Source organism: Cupressus sempervirens, chromosome 9 (assembly GCF_028749045.1).
Source record: "Cupressus sempervirens isolate cs-2001-9-10 chromosome 9, ASM2874904v1, whole genome shotgun sequence".
Lineage (NCBI taxonomy): Eukaryota > Viridiplantae > Streptophyta > Pinopsida > Cupressales > Cupressaceae > Cupressus > Cupressus sempervirens.
Genome location: NC_143126.1, coordinates 305,676,314 through 305,700,631, shown reverse-complemented (window position 1 = coordinate 305,700,631; position 24,318 = coordinate 305,676,314). Strand labels below are relative to the sequence as shown.

General features: G+C 33.1%; 1 pseudogene; it reads left to right on the top strand.

Moving 5' to 3' along the window:
• The first annotated feature begins 1,235 nt into the window (after nucleotides 1-1,235).
• On the top strand, nucleotides 1,236-15,265 carry LOC149538617 (DNA (cytosine-5)-methyltransferase DRM2 pseudogene; annotated as a pseudogene).
• The last annotated feature ends 9,053 nt before the right edge of the window (nucleotides 15,266-24,318 follow it).

Here is a 24,318-nt window from a genome sequence, read left to right as displayed (position 1 = left end):
CATTATATTAAAAAAAAAAATGAAATTTCATTGCTCCTACTTACAAGTCGAGACTAGAGATTCATATAGCCACCAGAGCCAAGTTTGTGTTGGCCAAACTTTTTTACTCTTGCTTTTGTAGCCATGGATGTGTCCTACAATATATGAACAATTTCAAACATCTTAGATTATATATTTACAAATATCAATAATTAGTGCATGATTACAATGTACTTAATACTATCATGACATACCTCTTTTTGCCCTATGCTACTTCATTATCTCTATCTTCATATAGCCTTTTCTCCTTTGCATCTTCTATTATTTCATTCCACTCCATTAGTGGAATCATAGGAGGATAGTTGTACTTTGGTTTATCCTTAAGAGCCCTTCTATATTGATCCCTCACAATCTTTATATGCTTTGTTGCTCTTTTGAGAAGTAGGCCAATGTCAAAAATGTTTTTTCCAAATTTCTCCTCAAAAGATGCAATCAGCTGATTTTTTAATTCCACAGCTTGTAAATTCCACCTTTAAAAAAAAAAAAAGATTGTTAGATCAATAACTTTAATGTATTACAATAAATGGAAGAAAAGAAAATTTATGTAGCAATGATATGAAGCTATGTACTTTTTACATATGGTGGGTCGAAATAGTCTTAATGTCATATGAAAAAGATGTTCAAAGAAAGCATTATTACCTACCAAAACATAAAGGATTTATTAGTCCAAAATGAGTAACGTAAAAGTAAACTAAATTTACACTTTAAATAATAACAATTTTAAAGCACCTGGAAGCTTTCATTCTTTTAACAGAAACATAGTTTTCTTATTCAACAACAATGTCCCTTCATATGAACTGGTACTAATCACATGAACTACTCTAGGAAATAGATTAGTATCAACAATACTGCTCTCTGTTGGTCTATCAACTGAAACATCATAAAGACACCAAATGAATTGAACGACAAAGAGATGCTACCATTCAAATTGAATTCACATTAATAACAACTAAAATGAGAAAAAATGTCTCTAGAGTTTTAAGAGCTTCACAATACAAAGGAACTAAAAGTTTCTAAAATAAATATTCATTATCATGAATGGAGATAACTTCTAGCCTAGCATGAAAGAGAAGCATAACCAATGGGCTACAAAATCTAGAACATTAGTAACGTAGTTCAAATTGGCAACTATAATCTTATAGAATTGAGAGTGTATTTTACTTGTAAGCTTTAACGACATAATCATCTACAACACAATGGAAAACATAGTACAGGGAGAAATAGTCAAGGGTCATGAGCCCAAAAATGTCGAAAGTGCAGATGAGAAGTCATGGGGAAAAGGTATACAAGACAAAACTAAAAGTCTACCTCCTTGCCTATCTCCATGTCTCTCTATGTGTGGGTATATATTTATGTATGTATGTATGTATGTGTGGTGTGTGTATGCATGTGTTTGTATGTGCAAGTTTCTGTAGACATCATTTAAGCACTAATATGGTACTTTATTGTTCATCAACTTGTAGAAATACATTACAAAATATAGCACATTACAAAATATAGAAAAAAAAGGTTTTACCAGTTCTAGTAGGCATAGACAAGGATGTTTGCATGGTCCTTGTTGCCAAAAATGCACCAGGCAATATTGGACCACCAACTGAAGGAGGAGTCTACACTTCATCATGAGCTGAAAAATAGAACATTGTTAGCAAAGACATTTGTAATGGATAAAGATGATGGGGACACAACCCAAGCACATAATGGACACAACAGGAAAGGGAGAATTTTATTAACTATAAAAATATGCTAGTACACTTAGTGTAGAGAAATAGACTCCAAAACATGCCCTATGGGCTTACATTAGCATAAATCTGGAGATAAATTCTTCTCCCTATACCTTCTCTCAAACCCCACTCCGAACTGCCTTTTACAATGCCATAAATGTTCTTAAATAGACCTTGAAGGGTTAAGGATTAGGAATAAATTCTAGAAAGTGCTAGTTGGCATCCACTGACCAAATAGAAGGCTCTAGAAGCCGCATTAGAAGTCGGCACAAAACTAGAAGAATCCAAAAATGGTAATCGAACTTTCGGGAGGCATAACTTTTGAACCGTAGCTCCGATTGACAAACCGTTTACATTTTTGGAAAGCTCTTGAAGCGCTCTATACCCCTATAGACAAAATTTTCTTGTCCCCCATTTTTCAGCCCTATTTGAGGTCATTTAATTCCCCTAGCTTGACTTTGAAGCATTCTTAGGAGGTCTCCAAAAATCAAAAAGCTGCGATAACTTTCAAATCGTGGGGCCTTTTGACCTGGTTCTTTTTCTGGAATGCTCTAAATTACAATTACATTCATCTAGCCAATTTACACCTTCTAGTTGATAAAAAATGATGGCTCAATTACATACTCCTATTTTTTTGGCATTTACACGTATCCCAAGGTGCTCAAATACTCTATCTTAGAACACTGATAGTGGAACTGTGAGAGTTGGAACCTTTATCTGACCCAAATGGGTATCCAAAAATGAAAACACATGAAATAGAAACTAAGTCTAAGTACATTTTTTTTAGGTGACACAGGATTGCCCTTATACCTCTGGATGCTCCTACATCAAAAGATCAAATGGGATACTAGCTAGAAATGTCCACAAAAAAGAAGGTAAGTGTTATAATGTTGATAAAAAAAAACAAAGTGTTACTTGCACGAAGGTTGTGCTCAACAACCCTCACCATGTTCACCATGTGATGTCGCAACTGGGACATATGTCTATACAAGAACACATAAAATTAGAGATCATGATCCATAAGATACTATAAAATATTAATATCTATTGAACTTCTATTACTGCTTTAGTCGAATTACTGCTTACCTTCAAAGATTGGATTCTACGGTCCAATTTTGTTCTCAGTGCCTCTTTCTCCTCACTTTTATCACCCTCGATGATAATGTTAACAAGTTCATCAGTGTATCTTTGCTTAATTTTTTGGGTGATGAACATAGGGTCAGTACTAAGGGTGATGTCATTTAGATATGATGCCCATATTTTAGATCGCATTTGATCAATGATCATTCTAGCTTTTTCCTATCATTTGTGACATCAAATATCAGTATAATTTCATCAAAATAACTCCAAATCCATAAAGAAAAGAACATAATAATATGAAATTTTTTTCTATATTAACATTAAAATTTACAATAATTAATGTTTACCTCTATTGAAGGTGTCTGAGATGGTGTATCCATATTGCCCTGTGAAAAAAATTATTAAGTCTTAGAAATCAGCAGCAAAATTAAAGTAATAGACTTTCCAAAAAAAATATTAACAATAAAGTAGATTGTATATGTAAATCATTTGTCTTAAGTTAAAAATTTAGTGTAACTAATGTTTATATCTAAAAAAATATTTGACATGTTTTACTTAATGTTTATATGTGCACATATGGTTTGTAAAGAAAAATTTGGTCATACAAGACCCCATCATAGTTGACATTGATCCTACCTGGACATTTCATTGATCATACTAATCTTCATCCATGTCATCATCATCATCATCATCATCTTCATCATCACCATCATCGTACTTTTCACTTTGATTGTTGTTGTATTTGTTGAAAAATAGGCCCGAGTGGGTTGGCCTAAGAGTCAAAAGAAGAATTTAGATTTCACTTAATTACAAATCAATTAGCTTATGCAAGTTTGGCCTCATGGTGGTTGTATAATTTAAAAAAAATTAATCCTTAGACCATTTGAGCCTAACATCAAGGGACGTGAATTTAGGACTCAAACGTCTATAAAGGTTGGATGTTGAAATTCTTTGGAACATCCAAAACAATTCCATAAGCATATAAGAAGAGCAGATTGGCGAGTTTCACCTTGGAGGATGATTTTGGAAAAGAAATTAGAGATCAAGATATCTAAACTCAAATGGATTTAGTGTTAAACTTAGAGTTTATAAAGGAATATTATATTTGGAGGGTTCAAATGCTTGTAGATTTGAGTTTAGAAATGCAACATTTTGTTACAAGCAACAAGGTAAGTGTTGATAAATATTTTGTCGAAATCCATAAATGAGAAAGGAGCTATTAGATATCTTCTTTAAGGAGAAAAAAGACTGGATGAATTTTGTGATTAAGTGTTCTAATTGAAATTCTCATTTTGTCTAGAAACCAGAAAATGCAAATTGTATTTAAAGAATAGATATTATACTCATAGAAATCATCTAAGTAGGATGTCTTCATTGGATTTTGCTTCTTAGCATTTTGACTTTAGATGAAATTTGAAACCCAAATGTTTGACAATTGGTGTTGTCTTGTAGTTTAAAGATGTCAAGAGCTAAAGGTGGAATGATTTCAAGGTAGGAAAGCAAGCTCCAATAATTCCTCTTTAGAATTGCAGCCAAAGTCCTAAGCATTCCAATCCAAATGATTGTCTATCAATAAGATTTAACAAAAAATAATCCTAAGAAAGTTAAGTAAGTTAAGCTAAAACATATAAGAAAATGAATACATGTTCCTACAATTGAATAATGATTATCCAAGATTCACTAGTTAAGGGTCAATCAAGACTACAATATGGATGAGCATAAACTTTGAACATGAAAGAGAAGATCTTCTGCTTGATTTTTACCATCACAACACAATAATGTTTTGCCATAGGAAAATGAGTCTTATTTTGATTCACATTACATTTTTGTGCTATTTTCATTGTATTTGTTCTTTAAATTCTATTTCTAGAGACTATCCATAATTGTCCCAGATCACCATAGACTAGCACTTGTACAAATCTACATTCTTCATTTCTGACTAGTCATATGTTTGCTCTGTAGGGTGTAGTTTAATGTATACGAGAATATATAGGAAATGTAATAGATAGTAATGTCAGAGAACTCACAAATGCTTCTTTATTAATTCCATCAAGTCTTTGAAACATATGACACCAAAATGCAAGACAAAAATTACCTCAATGCCATCATTACAATGATATCTTTGGGATGAAAGTACATGACATATATAAGTGTCAAAGGGGTGCAAGCTCCAGTTATTTTGATATTTTGATATCCCTTGAAGGAAAATTAATTCCTAGTTCCTTTTACCTAGAATTCCACTAGAAAAATAATATCATTGAGTACAAAGCCCTAATCATGTGGGTACATGTCGTGATTCTTATAGAGATTAAAAACCTTCATATACATATAAATTGTATGTTGATAGTGAATCCAATAACAACATAAGGGGAACCAATCTAAGTTGTCTCAGTATATAGAATTACCATTGATCTTAATAAATTCTATTACTACACCATAGATAGTATTTCAAAGAGAGAAAATTGGTGTGCGGATGCAAAGGCTAGTGTAGCCTCTTTGGCTTGACCTGAAATCATCACCAATGCATATCAATTTGTGCTACAAGTGTGGAGATCTCATGTAGTATCAGAATTTCCAAGCCTTAGTGATCCCATTTGTGTACATGTGGACTCAGAAGAATGGTTTGTTGGCATCTATGGGTATCTGAAGAGAAAAAAATTCCCTAATAGAGTTGATGAAAATGCTTATATTAGGATAAGAAAACTCTTTGGTTGCTATCTTGTCTTGTCAAATGTCTTGTATCGGAGATCCTATAATAGTATCCTACAATAATACTTAACCAAGGGTGAGATACCACTCATTTTTTGGAAGGCTCATTTAGGCCCCACTAGAGGACATATAGGTGGTAAGGCCCTAGTTCAAAAGGTAATTCATGTGCAATACTATTAGAAAATGATGGAGAAAGACTCCTTTTCATTTATCAAGAATACTCACAATGCCAACAAGATAGAAATTTGATTTAAGCTCTTGGATAGGCTCACTAAGCTCAAAACTCTTCGTGGCCCTTCTAGACATGGGGTTTAAATATAATTGGAAAAATATCTCTGCCACTATCTAAAGGCCATATTTTTATCATCACGACCTCATATTATTTTAGTAAGTGGGTGGAAGGGGGCCCATTAAGGTCTTCCATCACTGAAATTATTTATCAATTCATACTAGACAATATCAATTCTAACCTTGTACAATTTACATTTTTTTATGAGCCCTTGCCTTAGTATGTGGTATCTTGGCTCTTATCAAAGCCCATATGTGGTATGTGGTAACCATATTTTTGCTTTCCATATTTTGACCAATAAGGACAATATTATAATCAGTAACTAAAGGCTGATTAATTATTGAATGAAAGGATACAAATCTAACAAGGAAAAGGTGCATCTAGAAATGATCATGAAGGGATACAATCTTCATTAATGTTATACTAACTGATCTTATTGTTAGAAGACTTGTAATAGAAAGGTGCGATTAGCAAAGGAAATGAAGGGACACAAGACATGTCCCATACAATGACACTCCTCACTCAAGGATGCAGATATAAGAAAGCTTTTCCATTGATCATTTAGAAATACAATACAAATTAGACAAAATAAAAAACAATTTAACACAAATGTCCTATATTCATTTAAAGAGGTTCTTCTAAATCTATTTCTTTTTTCAGTCATTTTATCTTTATTATTCCTAGCTAAAAGAAATGAATATTTCTAAGTTTTGAATCTCCATGAATAGTGCACACCTTTTATTCAACAAATGTATGAATAATACTCATGATAGATAGTCATTGTCAGTATGCTCTAGAATACTACCAGCCGGCTTGTTCTCATATGTTTTGATTGTCTCCAAGTAACGAGCACACTCTTCCATAGTGCAATCTCCAAATGAAAATCCTAATTAAAGACAAAAAAATTCTCCCATTTAAAAGAAAAAAATTGCATAGGTTATTTACAATAGGAATAAGGGGAAATATATCCTCAAAAGGCGTGATTAAAAAAAACACACATAATGAAATCGGTAACTTAGATAAATTGTAGTGAGATATTTCCTCAAGTGGCATGTGTAGACAATCAAACATTAAAATCCATAGAATATTTATATTTTCTACAAGAATATTAGTAATAAGCTTATTTATATGTATTTGAACTACTATCTCTGATTCATACATAACATCTTGGTGCTGATATCTAACCAACACATTATTGAAAATAAGTCCAAATAAATGTTTTTTTATTGGATTACAATAGCATAGAGAATGCAGAGGTGTCCTCAAAAGGAATTCACTTTTTCTTAGCATATGCAAAAAGAAGGCCTCCAGCTTGATCAATTTACATCTGTCAGTGTACTTATAGCCTGTACACAAATTTGGAGCTCTACAATAGGCTATGGATATCCATGAAAGCAAAGACATCTTATGAGATGTTGTACTTGCAACTGCCCTCATATGGGGAAGGGTAGATAAGGCATTTGAACTATTTGATAGAATGCCTACCCAAAATGTGGTTCTATGAAATGTTATGATTTTAAGTTATGCATAGAATGGGTTTCATGAGAAAGCTTTAAACAATGAAATGCAATAAGAAGGTGTAAAGATAGACTTGGAAGCCTTTGTCAGAATCTTTCATGCCTAAGCAAATTCAAATATTTGAAATTGGGTATGGAAATTCATCAAATCATGAAGAACACAAAGATGTTGTCAAATATTGTAATTATAACTACTCATGTAGACATAAATGTAAAATTTGGAAGCATAGACAAGGCACATGAACTGTTTGATAGAATGCTAGATGCATTCTTGTCAACTACAATGTTTGTAGATTATGAAAAAAAGGATTTATTGAAAAGAATTTAGAAACATTCAAGGAAATTTTGATTGTATGGATATATTTACTTGGTTCTTGTAGATTTCAAATGAATGTAGGCTTTGGAGTATTCACAGTGAATCTACTTTTTAACCCAATTCTTAAAGCATATTGAAGCAGAGTGCAAGCTCTTCCCATGAAAGAAATTGACCAGGAAAAGCTTCTAGCTTGGATTATTGGTGAATTGATTAATATATAACATGGAAATATAATCAAATGTTGAAGACATGATACATTAGTAATCTTTTAAGGCTGTCAATGTTGCTTGGGCTTCAAATCCTTTTGATATGCCAGTAGTAGGTAGAGGAAGGGGGTGAGGTCAACTAGTTTTGCTATCCCTTTGTCATAAGAAAAGCATAAATGCTAGAAGAAAATTCAAGTTAGGGTAGAGGATATTGTAAAAACAAATCACAACATTTAATAATATTACCAAATCAACTATTGATCGTTAGTCCCAATTCTTCCATGACCCAATAGCTAAGGTGGTAAAAGTACATGCACGTTAAGATCCAACCCACAATCAACATCTTCCATGAAAGTAAAGGTAGCATCAGAGGAAGTAGTAGATTTGATCATCACATGAAACAACATTTGGCAACACCCTTGTGAAAATTGTACAGCTTAAACTTTGTCCAAAATAGTATAGAATCTGCATAGCCCTTGCCATACAAGCAATATATAATACATGTATGAACATAATTAAAAGAAAGAAACTGGGTGTCAAATTGAATCAATAATACACCCTTACAAATATTTCCATCTAAAATTTAGACCCCTTAAATCTTCAACATGCTGTATTTATTCAAAACTAATTTCTTGCTCCCCTTACATCTCCAGTTACAAAACTTAGAGAAATAAAGCTTATCTCCTAAATATTGTTATAATGTTTGAAGTGAATAGATATTTGATCTATCATATTCAATGATTTCACAAGTAATAATGAACTGACCTATTCTTTAGGAAATATTTTTTTAACAACTTGAACAAAGACATTCAAATACTTAACTATATGTAAATATAGCACTAACCTACCAATGCAAAACATCCAAACCACAAACCTATAATAGAAATAGTCAAATATTGGAAGATTAAGTCACAAACCTATTTTAGGTACTTTAACCATTCATTCTTTTTTTTCTAGAGTCGTTCATGTTTTTAAATCGGGTGGTACAAGGAGGCTCCTGTCAGGTGAATCCAAAAACCATGAGGGTAGAACATCTAACGGTAATCCATTCCATGAAATTTTGAATTGAAGATATCAATATATCAATATGAACCAAGATATCAATATGCTTGTAGTTTGAAGACATACTTTCCCTTTTACTAATACTTGTGATGTTTCCTCATAAGTTTTTTCCACAATCATTTATTGGATACATGGTAGGGTCTTGGCTATTCCATCTACAGAAAAAATATGGGATCGCAGACAACAAACTTCAATTTGATTGCTGGTCATTCTAGTAGAGTGCCAAATATTGTCGCTCTAACAAATGTCATTTCTTGATCACACTGAAAACCCCCGCATGTGAAACCCTTGTGAAAACATTCAAAACCCACGTGCATGAAACACAAAGTGAAAGTAAGGAATGTTTTTTAAAAATTATGTATAAGCCTCATGTTGGTCAAAATTTTGAACAACACGGGGCTTATACATAAAAAAAGAAATTTTTTGCTTAACATTTTGACCAACCTAAACTTATTTAGTTAATGGTCAAAAATTTTGGGAGAAAAATGAGGTTAAATGTAGTAGTGTGGAGATTCCATTTTATGTAAATGAGCTATTGAGTCTCATATATATAACACTTTTTAACTCCTTATTAATCAACAAAGGAACCTAAGTGTATGTGTCTTGCATTGTAGATGATTGTTCTCAAAAGTCTAACTCTTAATTGTGTTTATGAATGTCTAATGCGTATGTGTTTTATCATTGTTACTTTTGTGGACTAGTGATCCATGATTCATAAAGTTCTATTGAGTCTCATATATATAACACTTTTTGACTCCTTATTAATAAAAAAAGGAACCTAAGTGTATGTGTCTTGCATTGTAGATGATTGTTCTCAAAAGTCTAACTCTTAATTGTGTCTATAAATGTCTAATGCGTATGTTTTTTTATCATTGTTACTTTTGTGGACTAGTGATCCATGATTCATAAAGCTCTATTTCAGTTATAAGAGGATATATGTTGAGCATGAGAGTCTTCATTTCTTTTATTTCCTCTATTTCTTTTTTCCTCCTTTTGTTTACAATAAGGCTTATGCTGGAATAGGTGAATAACTGGCCTTGTAATCATGGATATTGACTCACAAACCTATCATGCATTTGCGTGGCTTTCCATGATTGGTAGTTAAGTAGTATGGATTTATTCTAAACAAAAATTTAGACCAAAAAGTCAACCCTTGATCCATTGGGAACAACCTCATTGATCTTGGTTTACAACATATAATTTCAAAATCTAGAATATTAAAATGCAATTGAATGACACAACCATTTCACAATTGTCAGACTCTTGTATATGATGACACACAGAATAAGCCACTCCTTTTTCTATCATCAAGCCTATGTTAGTGAAATGGTTTCTCTGATAGAAATACACTACTAGATTTTATTTCCATTTTACGTTTATCTACCATCAAAAGAAACTTTGTGGAAATGATTGTTGAATGTCTTCTAACACATGGCCTAGCAAAATATGCAAGAAGCAAATGATGTCGGTTTGTAGTCTCATTTCATTTGAATGAGAAGTTGTTGCTTCTAGCATGTATCTTGCATTGAAAACAAGTAGTGGTAGGTCCCTGAGACACCAGCACATAACTGGTCCCACATTAGTGGCCTTTCCTACGAAGAAATTATGTTGTAGTTGTTGTGTGATCAGTGTTAGTTTTTGAAGGAAGATGATCCAACCATAATAGTGGGAACTCATCTACAGATTACTAGTTTACCATAATTTTTTGTGCACAATTGACATTATATAAGAAGTAAAATGCTCATCCAATTTTTGTGAGATATGAAAAATATGAAATACAAATCATTGCATATCAATAAATTACAAGGGCAAAAAAATATAGAAACTCCCATCGCTTGTATTCAAGAAGAGTCCTTCAAATTTTTAGACATAATCTTCCCTCAATTGTTTTATTGATCAGGAATGCATCTAGATGCAACTATATGAGAGTTATATATATCGATAGTTTGGTCATATTGTATGATGTAAACTACTCAAACACTTGCCCAGACACATTCACAATTCCTCTAGATTTGACATTATTTTGTGTCAATAGGTGGAAATTTATTTTCAATATATAAAAACATAGAAATGTAGATGAAAAATGCATGAAACATTACCATTTGGAAGAACTAACTGAAAGAAGTAGATTCAACTAATAGAATTAGATAAGTAATCTGGTTCAGGCAGGAGATGTTTTCTATTTCCTCTGCCCAACAGGACAAAGATGCCTCAAATCTTTGATGAAAAACATGTAGTGTTTAGATGGCTATTTGTAGATGATAATACAATTCATTGAAAGAATGTGTACATGTTGCCTTATCTATTGAAAAGAGAATTTACATGTCTACTTCAGGAGGCCAATTTAGATCATTTACTTTAAAGCATTATTTATACACAACTAACTATTTTTCCTCTTGTTGATTTCATGCACAATTGAATATTTTCTAACTTTGTAGGCTATAGAACTTTTAACCACAAAAAATTGATTTTTCAATTTAAGGCTATAAACTAGTTTACATCAATGTTGCTTGCTTATAATGCATATTTTAGTCAAAGCATGTGCACTAGACTTTCTTTCAAAACTTTAAATCACTTGATATGTAGATCTCGATTGTAATTCATTGTATCCTAGTTACAATCATTTTGGCTGCTGCATAGGTCCATGTAAAAGTAGATGCTTTTTCTTGTTTTCTAGATTTACTGAGTAATTTTTTGGACCATTTTTCCTAGAAACTAGACAATATTGCTGTAGGCATTCGTTCTACAATGGTACAAATGATAGAACTTTTGAAGATACATGATGAAATGTTGTTAACTAATTGCAAAACATCTAAAAGTTCTTCTCTTGTATATTTTCTTTGCTAAACTCTTCTTAATAGTTTGAGTCCCTCTATTATTTTAATCACATTTACCCAATTATCTCTTGTCATGTCATATAATTAAAAAATATTATTTTTTATAACATAGAATGCCTCAAAAAGTGCCATCCCAAGGGTAGGATAATGAAATTTATTCTACTAAGAGAAAGTATTCTTCTCTCTTGTATATTTATCCATTCAATACATCCTAAATATGCCAAAGCTTGGTCAATTCTATCTATATGACCATTGGTCTCAAGGTGATGATGAGATCTATATTTCAAATTGATCCCTAATGCTATTTGTAGATAATCCAAAACATTGACATCACTATTGTGTTTTATCAAGTATAAAAAAAAATTAGGTACATTATTATATCTAAATATCTCAAACAAACCTTTTGCTGAAATATGGAAATCATCAATAATTTTCTAAAATAAATTGGATAACTTTTGTAAAATTGTTAAAAAGTCCATAGTTTTGAGACTTGAACAAAATTTTGATTGACGTAGGGTAGGCTTTGTGTAAAATCCTAGTCAAAACAAAACATAATTTTAATTCATTGAAAAATAGAGAAACTTAGGGCAAAAAAAACTAAAAAGGTACTTTGCATAATGAATTCCATATTAAATCAATTTCAAATAAACACAAAATTTAATCAATTACATCCACCATACAAAAATGCATACAAGAAGGGATAAAATTAAAATAAGATATTGAAAGTTGATATAAAAGAAAAGTTTGTTATGCATCAAATTGTTTTCTTGTATACAAAATTGGAATTGGAAATCTATGTTTCCAAAATCAACAAGAAAGGTACAAAATTGAGAAGAACCAATCCTCCCAAAATTGGTTCAAAGATGTTGGAACCTGCCATTTTTTACATATGTTAGAAAAGTAGCTGCAACCATCCTATTCATAAAAGAGGTAGCAACAATATTATCTTCAATAACTTGTTCATCTCTAGTTGTACAAGCTCACTCCTCCTCGAATCGCTCCATCACTACCTAATGACCAGCTTGAGTCAACTCATCTATGGTTATCCTCCATAAATATAAGGTCACCATCCTCAATAATCAAATCAAATGAAAAACATTTTTCAAATCAATATCTATTATCATTTACAAGCTATGCTTGTGCTAATTAGCTCTCAAAATATTTTTAATCCAAACCATACTATTTGAAATTTTAGTCAAATGATTGTGGAGTTTTATATTAAGAAATCAAAATAGGAAGATAAAAGAAAAAATCAAGCTATAAAGAGGCATAAATTTTACTATATAAACCTCAAGATTGGGACAACTAATTGGAAAAGGAAATCACACATTTTTTCAAGCTTCTTTAGATTACTTAAAACAATTACACATCTAAGAAATTCAAACAATGTTTTTTCTATCTTTCAAGTATTCTTGAGTTTTGAATACTTCTGCCACACAAGTTGGGTAGTCATCATAGTCTACCTAGCATGGTTTTTATGTTGTGCTCTCACTTTCTCTATACTATGCTTCGTAATTTGGTATGTAGCTATCCTGAATCCTATAATACAATCTACTCATGATCCAATTCACTATGGGATGCCTTTGATTCCTCACATTATCCAATTCAACTTGCTCATGTCCTTAAATAAATGTTGGAAGATTCTCTCAATGCATAAGAATTTATAACTGCATTTGGAAGAGCAAACATCTAACAGTTGACATCAAATTTCATTTGTCATCAATAGAACCCCCCCTTCATGAAAACCTACAACTTCATTATCATTTGGATGGTTTCAAAGCTGCCTTGGCCATTATAGCCTGCCCTGACAAGATCCAACAATTTTAAATTACCACTCAATATTTACAAATTGTCCTTTAAGTAATTCCCTCCATCTTCCATAAACCAAACTTTTAGATATAGACTTAAATGAAGTGCTCTTTTTTGGAATTGCATAACTTTTTAAAAAGAATAGGAATAAGTAGAAGTATTTAAATTTGAGTGCCACCAAAGTACTAAGTTTGGTCCTACAAGACAATTGCATCTACAAGGCCAAAACTGTGTCCATCCACACCAAACAACCATTAAAATCATATAATATTTGAGCAACAACAACAATGACAACTACGTGATGCATCACTATGAAGCCCTTTTCTTTGCTAAAAGTGGATTCCCCATCTTATGTTATCTAAAGCTTCCCTTCTTCATTTTGTGAATGCTCTAGTTCTCTCATGTTGCTACATACAATTGGTACCAACTTTCATTCTTTTCTATACACATAACAAGTGAAACAAATGACACGTTACAATGTTATTATCGCAATGTAAACATATGCATGCTTACAACTACTTTTAAATGTTTGTACAATTATCCATGCTATTAATTTTGTTAGTTTTTCTAGAATCCATGTTCCCTAATGCAATCAAGTAACCCCACTTATCCTCCATGCTCTAAGGTCATACATGTTCTTCAACACTATTACAACTATTTTTCATTGTGGTTAATTTAATTATAAAAATATAATAATGTGTTCATTTGCAAGGAAAGAAGAAACAAGATGGAGAGGCATGCAGGAGTAAATTTCATAAAAGAAAGAATGAATATATTATCATAAGTAGCTTGGAAACTAAATCCCCTTTAGTCCATAAGAGGTTAATGGGCTTTGGGATTCCTGGCTATCCTGCAAAAGGCCATTCCAAGCAATTGAAGGAGTTTATGCAAGGGCCTCCATTCTTCTATTTCAAAAATGTTTCCATTGCACCAAAGGATGTTTGGGAGACTATATCTTGGCATTTTGATGGTATAGAGGTGGAGTTTGTTGACGCCAAGTACTTTTCAGCTTCAAAGAGACCAAGAGGCTATGTACACAACCTTCCAATAGAAGGTAGATTTCATTTGTTGCCTCTACCATCTATGACTATACATGAAGTATTTCCTCAAACAAAGAAGTATTGGTCTTCCTAGGATCATAGGGAAAATTTGAATTGCATATGTGGCTCATGAGCCAGTGATGTACAATGCTAGGAACTCATGTCAATAGTTAAAAGATCTCATGGTAAACCATCTTTGAGTGAGCAAGCATACATACTTCACATGTGCAAGAAGAAAAACTTGATATGGGTGGGGCTAGATTAAATGGCCCCTTTGGAGGCTCACGAGATAGAGCTCATACTAGGATTTGAAAAAGATCACACTCGGGGAGTGTCATCTATGATAGAACACCTTCAGTGTTTGGGAAATGCATTCCAAATTGACACAATAGCATACCATTTCTCTGCACTAAAAGCATATTATCTCAGTGGAATCAAAGTCCTCTCTTTGTTCTCTAGTATAGGTGGAGCAAAGGTTGCTCTCCATCAATTAGGGATAAACTTAAAATGTGTTGTATCTATCAAAATATGTCTAAAAAATAGGCTTACACTTAGTTCCTCATTGTAGAAAACACAACAAATAGAAACATTGATTCAGAAGGAAGATGTGCAAGAATTGACCAAAGCTTACCCTAAATGATGTAGCTTGTGTTTGTATGGTTCAAATAACATTTCCAACAAATTGGCTTTCAAAACCAAAAAAATGCATAACTGAACATTAAAAAAATTTATAAACCAAGAAAAATGTTTAAATAAATGGCAATAAACATGGAATACAATGTGAGAACAAGATTTTTTAATCAAATGTCAATCTATAAATCAAAACTTCAACTCTCCTTTCTAACGCTGGGAAGGAGGCTCTTCAATGTTACCAGGTGTGAATTAATCCTTTCACACCACCTTCTTTCAGCTTCACTATGACTCTTTGATGTTGTAAGAGCCTTCAATTTTGAAATCTCTTTCAATTTCAACTTTGAAGCATTCATGACCTCTCCTTTGCTACAATCAAGCACCAAAGAACCCAAGCTATCAAACCCTATTGGCACTGAAGCTATAAAACCCTTTTGGCACGTAGTCCTGGCCACAAAATGCAGTGTAGGAAATGATTAAGTACACAAGCTATCTTCCCACAGTTGCATAACAATGAAATTAGGGCAGCAAACAAAGCTTTATTTTATTTTGACATAGTGTATAAGCCCATGTTGGTCAAAATTTTGACCAACATGGGCTTGTATTTAAAAAAAATAAAAATGTTGCCTTGCATATTTCGACTAATTTGACCCCATTTTATTAGATGGTCAAAAATTTTGGTCTAAAAATGGGGTCAAATGCACTAGTGAAATATGGTCATCATTTAGGGGATTGGATCTGCAAACTGTATTATACGTTGATCAAAGTATATGGGTGTAAGAAATAACCTACAGACTTCCACAATTTGTGTCAGAAAGAATGGTTTTTTTGGATTTCATCTAGAAAATGCTCTATTTAATTAAGATGGTGTATCATCACAAAGGAAAGGGACATTTATGTCACATTTTGTCAAATTTGTAGGCTTTATAATTGGCACATCTATGTTAAGTGAAGTTCAGGATTATATAAGAAACTATTACGAGTTGAAGAGTTATCTATATAGCCAGGTCTTATGATCCCAAAGGACACTTTAGATATTTTGTTTCAAAGTACACTTTGTATAAAGGGAAATATGAATCAAGGAAATAACTCCCAAGTTCATCACACAGCCTTACACCTAGGGAAAATATGATCAAGGAGTAAGATTCTTTCCATCTAATCCTCATGGATGTTAAATTTTGGTAGGTCAATGCAATCTAAAGGATAATGGAGAATTAATTCAAACCAAGGTCTAATAGTTATAAAGATATATAAACTAATACTTTATGCTCTTAAAGTTCAAGTAAATTACTTCTAAACCTATGAATGAGAATGCAAATTAAAGTACAAATTACTAAATTGACAAGAGAAAATGAGGAACTTATCTTGAAGTAGGATCCAAATAATTGAATCTAAATTTATACTTATTGTGTTTCTCTTGTAGAGGCAAGAAAAGGTAACTTGTAACTTTTCTCTCAAAAGGGAAGACATGGGACCCTGATAGACTGTGTCTAAATCTGAATCTAATTTCATAGTTTTGAAATTCCATGAAAATGGTATCCAAATTAGTGCTTTATTCTATGTTTTGAAATTTGTTAATATTTGAAAATGAGGTTTTTGGGTGGCTATGTAGGGGTTTTCCTTAGTAAACACCTTATTTTGATGGTTTCCACCTCTATGAATAGTCTTTGAATCAATTGTAATGTGTGTGATGCTCATGTATGAGCCTTGGATGTGCAATACCAAGATGTAAATCCCTAGATGCAAACCATAGCATGGAGTTTGAACTTGAATAATAATCAAGCAAAAATGCATAGATTTGAGGATAACTTAAAAATCATACCAAGCCCCCAAGGTTAAAGTACTCTAACCCATACTCATAACCCATAATTTCTAGTCCATGATTGAATATTTAATGCTTGAATGATAGAATGGAATGCATAAGTGAAGAAATCTCTTTCTTTAAATGATGTTTTCAAGCCTCTCTTTCACCTTGAAAATGTACTATGATGAATTCAGACATCCATAATGGCTTTTCACATGATTACTTGGGTGTGCTTACATATTTTTGTACCATATCATATCATGCCAAATGAAGAAATTGAGGATGCTTATAAAGGGTTTGAGATTAACTTTCTCCCATTCATTGATCAGGAAAGAAACAAGCCTTCAATCAACCCCCAATGTTGGTTCCAAAAGAAAGGACTTAAGAAGGGATTATCTACATCCTTGATTGATCTTGAAAGGACACACTACATCCTTGATTTAGCAGGGACATACTAGATCACTACTAACAATGTATAGTGGTCCTTAGGATTGCCTTGATTTCTCAAAACATGTCATAAATTCAAAAATTAGGTGAAAATTTTGAGAAAATCTTGTTTTGGTGTAGAAAAGGACTTAAGATAATTAGGAGAGAAAGGGGAGGACCTAATTAAATCTATCATACCTCAATTTTTGTGTTATAGAATAGGAATCTCAAGGAGGGATTATTAGGTCCTATTTAGATCCCATTTAAAAAAAAGTGCAAAGGAGACATGAAAATGCATCCTAAATGCATATTTAACATTAAAGTGCATAGGTGTTAAATGGTCATAGATTTAAGTGCTTCCAATTTAAGATGGTACATTTAGCCCCCACTTTGGCTCTGATATGACACTATGTAAATATGCCAAATAAAGTAAAGAAAATTTTATTAAAGAAAAAGGATATAGAAAAGTCCACAATGTCTAGATCTTGCAAGAAAGTATTAGTACCCACACCCTAAAAAACACACATTAGTGTGAAATCCAAATTCACCTAGAGCTTACTATGAATTATTTTGTGAGGTTCATAGGTGCCCATATTCCCCCCTATTTTGGCTTGCTCTTTTAGGAAAGGTGAAACATGGCGATATAGCTAATCCTATGAACTAGATATGAAAATTGATGAAAATTACCTTTAAAAATTATAAATAAATTATCAAAACTTCACTAAACCAGCTTGAAGGGAGGGTAATTAAATCATAATTCAAATGCCTGTAATGGTGATAAATTGGAGTTACATAGCTCAAATTATGATGAAAAGAGTGAATGCCTATTCTATATGCATAAAAAGGATAAACCCTAATTGTAACCCTAATTTTATTTCAAAATTTATAAATAGAGATCCTTACCATTCATTTATTAGCTTAGTATATTGGAGAATGAAGAGAAGTCTTAAAGATGATAAAGAAAGAGCTGGAGCTGATGCAAATGGAGGTCTTAAGAGAGGTCATGATAGCTAGTGAGCCACTTCCTGAGGTAAATGCTAGTACTAAGTGTATTGTGCCTTGATTTGTGTATTTTTGGCCTTGTCTTTTTGTAGATTTTAGATATGTAATCGAGAGTCTAATTTTTTAGTTTAGGCAGATGTCGACCCCAATTATGCAGAAGTTGACTCTAATTAGAAAAATTAACCTTGATGAAGGAAAAGCTAACCTTTTCTAATATGATCAATCTTCCTATTTATCACAAATCATGGTACTAATAGATGGTTTGGTGTGATTCTCAGGAGCTAGTGTATCTATGGGAGCATCCCATGTCATTGGTGATGCACTTTGTTCAAGAGAGAATTTATTGTAGGGTGAGGATGACATCTAGTTACTAAGAGATATGGGAATATATTAGGTAGGCCAACTACCTTATATGAGATTCCACTAAGGCATGATTATATCCTTGAGAGAGAGGTGGAATGAGGACACATGTATATTCCATCTTTCAACTAGAGAGATTACCATGACCTTACAGGATATGCAAAGGATGCTTTGTATTACTGTCAAAAGTCTTCTAGTGAGGCTACATGTAGATAGAGAGGCATAGGAGATCTATGCAAATGAGGAGTATTTTGTGGGGCACCAATCATAGATGAAACTTAGGGAAGACCATATCGATATTCCTTGCATCATAGTGGAACATAATCCTTTGAATAGATAATGGATATGTTTTGTATTGACATGCATCATGACCCCTACTACTACATTTGGCCCTAATTTTTGATGGTGGAGAAAATTTTGTGAAATTGGTAATTTTTTGAATTTTTTCTTAACATTGTTGGATGTCTGACTACTTATTTTATGAACCATTGGAATTCAGACAATAATGAACAATCATTTAAGAAAATAAGATAAACACCAAATCATTTTCACCTGAGACTGCATGCGAAAGACATGATTCTCATTTGAGCGCAAAAATGTGAGTACCATTGAATGCTAAAAACCCATTAGAAACATTGCATGAATTGCTTCTAGTGACACTTCTTGGCTAAGGATGTGTATTGCTACAAGTTTCTTTAAACATAATTTATATGATTTGAAAATGAAATGTTTTGAAACCAGATTTATGTGATTTAAAAATGAAATGTCTTAGCTTGGAAATTGATTTTATTTGAAAATGAAATTTCTTGGAAGGAAAAAAAAAAGGCACAAAAATACCATCAATTAGGCCCTAAGAACATTGTAACCCTTGTTGCATTTGAGAAGCACAATTTGTGAAAGAAATTATTTTGGGATAGCTTTGACACTAAATTAAAGCACAAATACAACCCCTTGTCCCAATAGTACAACACACCCATTCCCATGGAATTCATATATTCATTTATCATATTTGTGCACTTACCCTGATTATGGCTTTTTAATTTTAGTTTGTGGGGTTTTGATTTATAAAGCTAGGTGGGATTTGATAAGAAATAATTGGATTTGATGTGGTGTTCTTACTCCAAGATCTTTTCTCTCTCCTATTTACAAACAATAGAAAATACAAATAATCATTTATCAATCTTAACTACAACCCCAAAAACTCCTTTATGTTCCCTTGAGAGCTAGTTTTCTATTCACTTAATTTCTATCATTACTGAAAACACACATACTCACACACACATGCATTCTCCCTCTTAGGCTTTTGAGATACATCGTAGGAGAAGCTTTTAATAGACCACCCCTAATAAAACTAAAACCTGCCCTCTCCCTCCTGTAATGATAATGATATATACACATACTCTTCGGACACCAAGCAAGCCTATCTATGGTGATTCTTTTCTTACACATGTATACACCAGGTTGAGGGAATCCATTTTAAATTGGTAATAAGATTAATTTGTATTCATCTTTGATCTGCACCTCTCAACACATCCCATCCCTATTGGAAATATAAGAGGAGTATTTGAGAGGGGAGGGGTGGATCAGTTACCACAAAATAAATCCTAGATCCCTGATATATAAATACAAATCAAAACATAAATTTTGATTAAATTGAATTTTGTTGTTACTTAGAAAACACACAAGTACTCAGTTAACACTAGCAAATACTACACCTCAGCAAGCACTGAGAATGAACTGTAACTTGGCAATAATTGAATATACTGATCTTAATGTGATTAACCTTAAATTTAACTTAGTTGCATACACATAAAAGAAATAGCATCAACACAAGTGACACCAAGATTTAATGTGGAAACCCAATTTGGAAAAACCACCAATTGCAATTAGTTACTATTTTTCACTATTCTGAAGTAAGCCCTATTAGGAGCCAACCTTGTTAAAGGTTACAAAACACACTATTAGGTGTGACCCTTTTAGAGGATTTGATCACCCTATTAGGAGTGGCCTTGTTAGAGGTATTTAGACACTTCAATCTAGAAATGTCACCTTGTTAGAGGATTTACAAATAGTTGTTAAGCCAACTCTTTTAAGAGATTTAGATAAATGCTACAATGGTTAGAGAGTAACAATGGAATGACATAATTTCTGGTGCAATTGAATTGCTGATTATGAATCTCAATTCTAGCTTGTATACTTGATCGTTTATGATCAAATGAATCTTTGCAGTTGAACAAGGATATTCTTCATACCCTTCTAATTCACTTCCTCTAAGCATATTCAAATCTTCTATTATGTTCCACACATTCAATTCTCAACTTGACCTTATATTTATATCTTACACATTATCAAATTAGCTTGAATACAACTTAGAATACTTAATATTTGTTGGTGTAAATAAGTATTTACTTATTACACTTACTTAAGTTTTACTTAGGTTAATGCATTATTTAATTATTTTGCATTATTTAATTATTATTTTAGGTGAGACACTTAGGAGTTTGTGTACTCTCATTGAGTTACACAACTCTAATTATGCACATGGTGTCTACAACACAAGAGTATGCATCATTCACTGAGTTGTCATGTTGAGAACATAGTTATCCGCACTCCTCATTTAGCACATGTTGTCTACTCCACTGATTTGCGTGCTACACCATTGTAGGCTTATCCTCACATCATCACACTTAATCCCGTGCTCAATGGAGGATAACCCATATTTGGTGGACATGTGCTTGGTTGTATGACATATCATGATGCTAACTTCTATGCATTCTAGAAGCTCTCTTGAGGCCTTTATATTCAGGCACTCCTAGTGTACTCTGAATTCAATTATTGAATGAATATCATCATTTTGATCATACTCTATCTATTTTGGTCTATTGTGTGCTTGTTTTGAGTTCTTTAGTTCTTGGGTGAATTCTGGCCTAAGACAAATTCTTACATGGTATCAGAGTTGAGGAGGATTCTCATCACGTAGCTGTTTGAGACCGTTCATGCTTCAACACTTCGACATGCATCTAGAGGATCTACAAAAATTGGGAGCGTCTAGAGCTAGATCTGACCTCACTATTGCGTCCGGAGCATCGATTTGATGAAAATCGACTATAAATTTTCCTATCTTAGGTGAAAGTTGATCGGGAGGCAAATTTTTTTTTCAAATCAATTGCAATCTGGGTATGATTATTTCATTGATCTGATTGTTTGATTTTTGGATCTATATTTCTTTGTAATTATCGAATTTATTTTTTGAAATCAGTAGGAGGCAGAGAAATTTTTTTGACCGAACTGGGTAGTGACACCCCATCTCAGCTCTATATTTGGTGAGTTTTATATTAATATCGCAGGGTTTATATCAATTGGCTCGTACATTTGCAAAATCTGGCAGCGTTACCGGCCACCGCAAGCCCTAGCTTCGGCCCAACCACAAATTTTTGATTAATCTAAAAAACTGGAGACCTATCTCAACTTTCGATAGGAGTTCTCAAATTTTGGCGAAGCAGAGGCTAATGTTACCAGTGACTTCACTTCATTTTGAACCTAGGGACTGGTGTTTAAAAACACCATATAGCTCTCCTGACCCATGAATGTGGGATTAAAAATAGTCTCCGACAAAGAGCAACAGTCTGGTGACGAAATTAAAAATAGACTCGACGATCACTGTACAAAATTTTGACATCACAGCTACGCGGAGGACATGTGGTGGAATTTTAAACGGCCATGCATAGGTCCACATGGGCCAATCCACCTGTGACATGTGAATCGTAGTCCCTGCGTAGTCTAGTCAGCACTGACATAGAGGACGCGCAAGATCCAGCTCAGACTGTGACTGACAATCCAGTCACCACCTCCATAAGTGCCCACTCAGCAATCATATTATCATAGTTAGCACCACACAGGAATTTTTTGTACCATTCCGTACAGTACGGATTGACGTCAGCTACCACGTCATCTAGTGGGCCGATTTTTCTTGTTGACATCATCAATTCATGAGCTTAAATTTGACACCCATCTGGACATCATTCCAAGCTGATTTATAACTACTATGATGGTTGTATGACCGTCAAATTTAACCTCATATTTTTTGTGCAACCCCTCACCAGATTCATTTTGGTTTTTGTAGTCTGACTTCAAGAGGCCATAACTTGCACATCCAGACTCCAAATCAGGTGCAATTTTTTTTGGGATTATGTAAACTTTCCTATATTTTTTAGTGGTGCAACTATTTTCTAGTTTTGGTGCACGAATTGTTCAGAATTTGCATTTTTTGGCGACTGTACTTGGATAATCCTAAATTTTGCAACTTCAAACGCTCAGTATGGGCACATCTGGAGTCGAAAAAAGGTTCCATTTTTTTTGAAAGTGCATATTTTTTCATCTACTTTCTAGATCTGGAATTAGATTGTAGTGTTCTGAGGACAAAATTATCACTTTTAGAAATAAGGCCTTTCTTTGCTTTGTAATGCTTCAATATTGTAGCACATTGTAAAGTTCCAGATTTGTACTCTATTAAGAGGTTGTAATAGGCAAAATCAAAAGTCCACGAAGGCCAAAATTGGAAAGTGGCTCATTGTAATTGCACTACTAATAAAGTTCCCAAAGCATCTATTTTGGGGGGGTTTCTTGATTTAGTGAAAAAGGGGGGTGTTCTTAGTGTTGTGTTCTCTCTTTTATGCAATTTCTTTCATTTTTTGCATTATAGGCAACTTTAAGTTTCCTAAATTAACTCCTCATAACTATGCTTCGTGGTCAATCAAAATGTTGTATCACTTAATGCATAATGGAGTTTCACAATATGTAGATGGTACTCTTCCTAAACCAGTAGGTGATAATATTTTTTCAAGTGATATTTCAAATTGGGTAGCCATGGATAGGAAAGCCCTAGGTGATATATGTTTTGGGGTAGATGATAAAATCATGTATCAAATCAAGAAATGTACTACATCCAAGGAAGCTTGGGATACCCTCGAAAACCTTTATGGTAAAGTGTATGAAGAGGATGTATTCAAAATTGAAGATGAGCTTGTATCCTTAGATCCTAATTCATATGACTCAATACAAGACTTCATCATCAAGGTGAATGAATTAAGGACAAAGCTTACTAATTGTGGGAGTTCTATCAATGATGATAGACTGGTCTATCTCATCCATAACAAGCTGCCATCTGAATATTCCACATTTGTATCTTCTTTTGACACCTTAAAGACTACCTTAGGGTCTACCTACAAGAAAGTCACTTTTGATGAATATGCTAAAGTCTTGGATGATGAAGAAAAGAAGTTGAAATCAGTGGGGATTCTCAAATCACCTCAGTCCAAAGCATTGGTGGCCAACAATGAGGGTTCTCAAAATTCAGCTGCACAATCTTCAAATAAAGGAAAGGGTAAGAAGAAGTGGAAGTAAAAATCTGAGGATGTAGAAAAGAAAACATCTCAATCCAATCAACAAGGCAAGTCCTCAAATTCCAACAA